Below are 5832 nucleotides of genomic sequence, written 5' to 3' on the forward strand. Positions count from 1 at the left end.
CAAAAAAAAAAAAAAAAAAAGACAAGTGCTAATAAAAAGGTGGAAAGAACTGACAAGCTGATTCAAGATAGCCTGAGGGATTTTGTTACAAAGGAAGTCTAAGAAATTATAACAAGTTAAGCATGATTGTGCTTGAGAATTGTGGGTGTGGCCCTGTACAAATCTAAGTCAAGCTTCTGAGGCTGGCTTTTATTTGTCCTTGGTTTTAAAACATCCTTGCAATAAAGATTTCACAATATGGAAATAGCACTTAACGCTATTCCAACTTGTTAAACTTAGTGGCTGTTTGAATCTCATGGTTTTAATTTTCTGAGAAGAAAGCCATTCATTTGGCTAAAAACTGAATACATGGAAGCCAGGCGTGGTGAGATTACGCCTGTAATCTCAGCCCTTTGGAAGACCAATGCAGGAGGATCGCTCCAGGCCAGGAGTTTAAAACCAACCTGGGCAACATAGCAAGACTTGCATCTCTATAAAAACAACAACAACAACAAAACTAAATACATAAATAAAAAGCACGGCTTGTAATCATCCTTATTCCTCATCTGCTGATGTCTTCCTAACCTTAACCTACTCCTCCTTCCATCACACAGATAACCACTTTTATTAGTTTCTTTATGCAAGCTAATACAAATATGTATTATTTTCCTCTTTCTTCCCAACTACTGTTAGTGTGTTTTGTTCTGCATCTTGCTTTTTCCCCCGTAACAATGTATCTTGGAGATTTTCCATATCAGTGTACTGATTTACAAAGAACAAGCTCTGTACAGAGAGCTTTTGCTTGAGGTATTCTTCAGATAAACCATACTTGCTAGCTCTCCACTGATTGGTATTTGTATTCTTGACAATCTTTTGCTATTCAAAGCAGTGCTGTGAGTAATCTTGTGGATAAGTCATTCTTCACACAGGCATGCATACCTATAGGATACATTTCCAAGAAGGGTGGTTGCATCAAAAGATGTGTGTGTGCACACACGCGCATGTGTGTAATTTTCCTTCGCCAAAATCCCTCCATAGAGTGAAATCAGCTTCCATTCCTGAGAGAACCTGTTTCCCCAAAGCATCACTAGTCAGCTTTTTTTTTCTTTCTTGAGTTGGAGTCTCACTCCCTCACCCAGGCTGGAGTGCAGTGGCACGCTCACGGCCACCCCAGGGCAGACCTGCTGGGCTCGGTGTTTCTTCCGTCTCAGCCTTCAAAGTAGCCGAAACTACAGGCGCATGCTGCCATGCCCAGCTAATTTTTTTTTTTGGTAGAGACGAGGTCTTGCCAAATTGCCTGGGCTGGTCTTGAACCCACGGGCTCAGGCAATCCACTCGCCTCGACCTCCCAAAGTGCTGGGATTACAGGCTGAGGCACCGAGCCTGGTCTAGTCATCATATCAAACATTTGGGCTTCTGCAAATCCAGTAGATGAAAATTGGCATCAATAAGTTTTAATTTAAACTTTTAGGCCATTGCCTTACTAGACTCTGGTGTGGCCATGTGCTCTTTGAGCTATGGCCATCGTCATGCTTCCTGGTTTTTGCCCCCTTCCCTTCCTTGGGGAAGTGAAACTCCTCTTTCTCTCCAATTTACTTTCTAAATAAACTATATTTTCCAATACATATAAAAAAGAAGCTGGCATCTTTCTGTATGTCTAAGGGCTATTTGCCAACTTATTCAATATACTGAAAATATCTGATAAGGAAGCTGACTTTGAATGCCATACTGGGGAGAGGTACTGCTCAAGGTTTTGGCTCTTATTGAATGTGCTCACCTGTGCTGAAAACATGAGGCCATCGAATTGGCTGAACAACATTAGAATGTAAAAGGGTACTCCAGAGCCGGGTTCAGTGGCTCAGCCTGTAATCCCGCGCCTTTGGGAGGCTGAGGTGAGTGGATTGCCTGAGCCCGCGGGTTCGAGACCCGCATGGGCAGCAAGACCTCATCTCTACAATAAATCAAAAAATCAGGCAGGCGTGGTAGCGCGCGCCTGTAATTCCGGCTACTCGGAAGGCTGAGGCGGAAGGATCGCCGGGGCCCAGCAGGTCGAGGCTGCGGTGGCCGGGAGAGGCCACTGCACTCCAGTCTGGGCGACAGAGTGAGACTCCAACTAAAAAAAAAAAAGGGTACTCCATCCTGAGTTCCAAATCACTGACTGAATGGCCTTGTCAAGCTTTCCTAAAGGGATCTGCCCTGCCCCGGCGTAGACAGTGAGTATCCAAAGAATATTCATTCAACAAATATTGAGGGTCTTTGTGGATTTTACATTCCAGGGAGGGAAGACAGATGAATAAACATAAAAAATCAGTTAAATCACATGATTTGCTACAAGAAGATAAGTGCTGTGGTGAATAATAGGATGGAACATAGGAGGTCACGAGTGGTGGTGTGGTTTTAAAGGGGTGATCAGAGCAATGAGGATGATATTTGATCCAAGGAGGTAAGGAACAACATCTGGTGGTATCTAGAGGAAGAACGTTCCAGCAGAGGAAAGAGCAAAAAGCAAGGCGGGTAGCTGGGCGTGGTAGCACACACCTGTAGTTCCAGCTACGTGGAAGGCTGAGGCGGAAGGATCGCCGGAGCCCAGCAGGTCGAGGCTGCGGTGGCGGGGTGCGGCCACTGCACTCCAGTATGGGCGACAGAGTGAGATTCCAACTCAAAAAAAAAATAAATGATAAATAAATAAATAAAAGCAAGGCTGGGCATGATGGCTCAAGTCTGTAATTCCAGCATTTGGGAGACTGAGGCGAGAGGATTGTCTGAGCCCAGGGATTCAAGATCAGCCTGGGCAACTTTGCTGAGACCTCCTCTCTTCAATATATCAAAAAAATCAGCTAGGCGTGGTGGCACATGCCTATAGTTCCAACTACTTGGAAGGCTGAAGTGGAAAGATCACCTAAGCCCTGCAGGTGGAGGCTGCGGTGGCCGTTGAGTGTGCTACTGCAGTCCAGCCTGGGCGACAGCGTGGGACTCTAACTCAAAAAAAACAAAAAACAAAAGGAGGCCAGGCGTGGTGGCTCAGCCTGTAATCCCAGCACTCCGGGAGGATGAGGTGAGAGGACTGCCTGAGCCCCGGGGGTTCGAGACCAGCCTGGGCAACTTAGTGAGACCTCGTCTCTACAATAAATCACAAAAACTAGCCGGGCGTGGTGGCATGCATCTGTAGTTCCACATGGAAGGCTGAAACAGAAGGATCTCCTGAGCACAGCAGGTCAAGGCTGTGGTGGCCATCAGCGTGTCACTGTGCTCCAGTCTGGGTGACAAGAGTGAGACTCCAACTCAAAAAAAAGGAGCCGAAAGCAAAGGCCTTGAGATGTGCCTGCTGTGTTTTAGACACAGGAAGGAGGCCAGCACGGCTGGAGGGAAGGACAAGGAGGGGGTAGAGCGGAGGAAAGGGGGGATCAGAGGTGAAGTCAGCCTTTCTTGGTGGTAGTGCGCCTGCAGTCCCAGCCACTCGAAAGACTAAGGTGGGAGGATTACTTGAATCCAAGGTTCAAGACCAGCCTGAGCAAAATGGTGAGTCTCCATCTCAACAGAGAACAAGAAGGAGAGAGAGAGAGAGAGAGAGAGAGAGAGAGAGAGACAGAGAGAGAGAGAGAGAGACAGACAGACAGAGAGAGACAGAGAGAGACAGAGAGAGAGAGAGAGAGAGAGAGATAAAGAGACAGAGAGAGACAGAGAGAGAGAGAGAGACAGAGAGAGACAGAGAGAGAGAGAGATAGAGAGAAGGTCAAACTATGCCCATCAATTCTCCATGTCCTGCTCTTATTTACATCTTGCCTTTGCTTCAAGGACCTTGCCTTCCAGGAGGGGTAGGGACAAGTCAGAACTCCAGCGTTCACGTAAGCAGAGAGCAAACCCCAAAGCCCCAGGCACCGAACCACGTGGGCAATCGGTACGTGTATTTGCTGCTTGTTGCCTGCGGACTCCTGGCTGCCTTTTTCTTCTCTGATTCTCCTCTTTCTGGAGGCCTCCTTGCTTGTCAAGTCCTTCCTGTGTCTTATCTGAGTATCTCCCAAGTGGTTCACCTTGTCAGCCTCCTTCCCCATTTTTGACCCTCTCCCATTTCAGGTTCACCCTGAGGTGACGTCAGTCACTGCCACATCAGACACTCGTACAAGACCCAGACCCTGCCTCTCACAGCCCGGTCGATGCACAACGCAGGTTGTCCGACCTGCCCTTCAGATCCAGGACTGAAATACTGCTATTTTCTCTATGAGAAGCATAGCTGGGAGCACAGCGCTTTTAGACTCTAGGAAGATCCACGCTGCTTCAGAAACAGAAGTGAGCTGATGGCACTCAGGCCCGGGATGTGCCCTGAGAAACCAGGCCCAGGTTCCTGCAGGAGCCCAAGCCCACCTGAGAAAGTCTCCTCGAGGTACGGGACACCTCTTCCCGCGATGTCAACCAGTTGAGGCTCTGATTTCAAGGGGCAGTGATTTCAAGGGGTCTTAAGCTGAACTCCCACAGGCCTGGAGGGAACACAGAATTGCATCCCGCTTCTACCATTTACTAGCGTGTCATCGGTGTCACGCTGATGATATTTTATCGTCTGTTTAACCTTTTTTTTTTTGAGTCAGGGTCTCATTCTGTGGCTGAAGTGCAGTGGCATGATCACAGCTCACAGCAGCCTCAACCTCCTGGACTCAGGCGATCCTTCTGCTTCAGCCTCCTGAGTAGCTGAGGCAACAAGTGTGCAGCACCACACCTGGCTAATATTTCGATTTTTTTGCTACCGAGGCTGGTCTTGAACCCCTGGGTTCAAGCATTTCTCCCATCTCATCCTTTTAAAGTGTTGGAATTACAGGCCTGAGTCACTGGGCCCAGTTTTCTTCCCTTTTTAAATTGAGATGGGATCTCTCTGTATTGCCAAGAATGGTTTCTAACTCTTGGCCTCAAGAGATCCTGCCTCAGCCTCTCAGTCCCTGCTTTTTTTGTTTGTTTGTTTTCTGAGTAGGAGTCTCACCCTGTCACGCAAGCTGGAGCGCAGTGGCACGATCACGGCCACCACGGCCTCCATCTGCTGGGCTCAGGCGATCCTTCCGCCACCTCAGCCTTCCAAATACCTGGAACTACAGGTGTGCGCCACCACGCCCAGCTAATTTTATTGTTTGTAGAGACAAGGTCCCGTCCAGTGGCCCAGGCTGGTCTCCAACCCCTGGACTCTGGCAATCCTCTCGCCTCAGCCTCCCAAAGTGCCGGGATTACAGGCGTGAGCCACCGCACTCGGCCTGTCACGGGTTTTAAACTTCCGCTTCCTTGCATAAACATGAGCCCAGACATCCACTTCAAAAATGTTGGCAAGCAGGAGAGAAGTAGCAAGCGGCTCAGTGGTACCAGGGTCTGCCTCTTGCAGACGTCATCTAGCAGCACCCCCGCTTGTCTCCGTGTCTCCAAAGAAGCATTTTGACCCCGAGATTCCACCCTCCACCCCGCTGGAAGGTTCTGCTGCCCACCCTGAGCGCCTCTCTGGGCAGTGCTCAGAGCGCCGGCGAGACTGCTGGGCGTCGTGCCCCCCACCAAGCACACGTCCGCGGGGAGCACCCCTCCTCCAGATGTGTGTCCTCAACCTCCCGGGCCACGGAGAGCACCCCCCGGGAGATCTGATCCCAGCCTCACGGGGCCACGGAGAGCACCTCTCCCCTGGGTGGGACCTCAGTCTCACAGGGCCCGGGTCCGGCCTGTCTCACGGGCCGAGGGGGCACCCCTCCCCGGGTCTGGCCCCAGTCTCCCCACGCCCCCCGCCCGGCCTGGCGCCGCCCTCGGGCCGGCCGGGCAACCCCCGGCGGCCCCCGGCCCGGCGCGCGTCCGCCCCTCACCTGATGTAGGGGAGCAAGGGGTTGACGTGCC

General features: G+C 50.4%; 1 protein-coding gene across 1 annotated transcript in view; it reads right to left on the reverse strand.

Annotated features, from left to right (window-relative positions):
- The window catches only part of DRAM1 (DNA damage regulated autophagy modulator 1), a 70419-nt gene extending 64593 nt beyond the window's left edge, over positions 1 to 5826 (reverse strand). Inside the window, exon 1 of the mRNA XM_021711579.1 lies at positions 5802 to 5826. The gene's annotated coding sequence lies outside the window, so the exon portion shown is untranslated. The remainder of the gene's footprint in view (positions 1 to 5801) is intronic.
- Positions 5827 to 5832: the final 6 nt, after the last annotated feature.

The sequence above is a fragment of the Carlito syrichta genome, unplaced genomic scaffold (assembly GCF_000164805.1).
Source record: "Carlito syrichta isolate Samal-C Ts95f unplaced genomic scaffold, Tarsius_syrichta-2.0.1 Scaffold302384, whole genome shotgun sequence".
NCBI classification, from domain to species: Eukaryota; Metazoa; Chordata; class Mammalia; order Primates; family Tarsiidae; genus Carlito; species Carlito syrichta.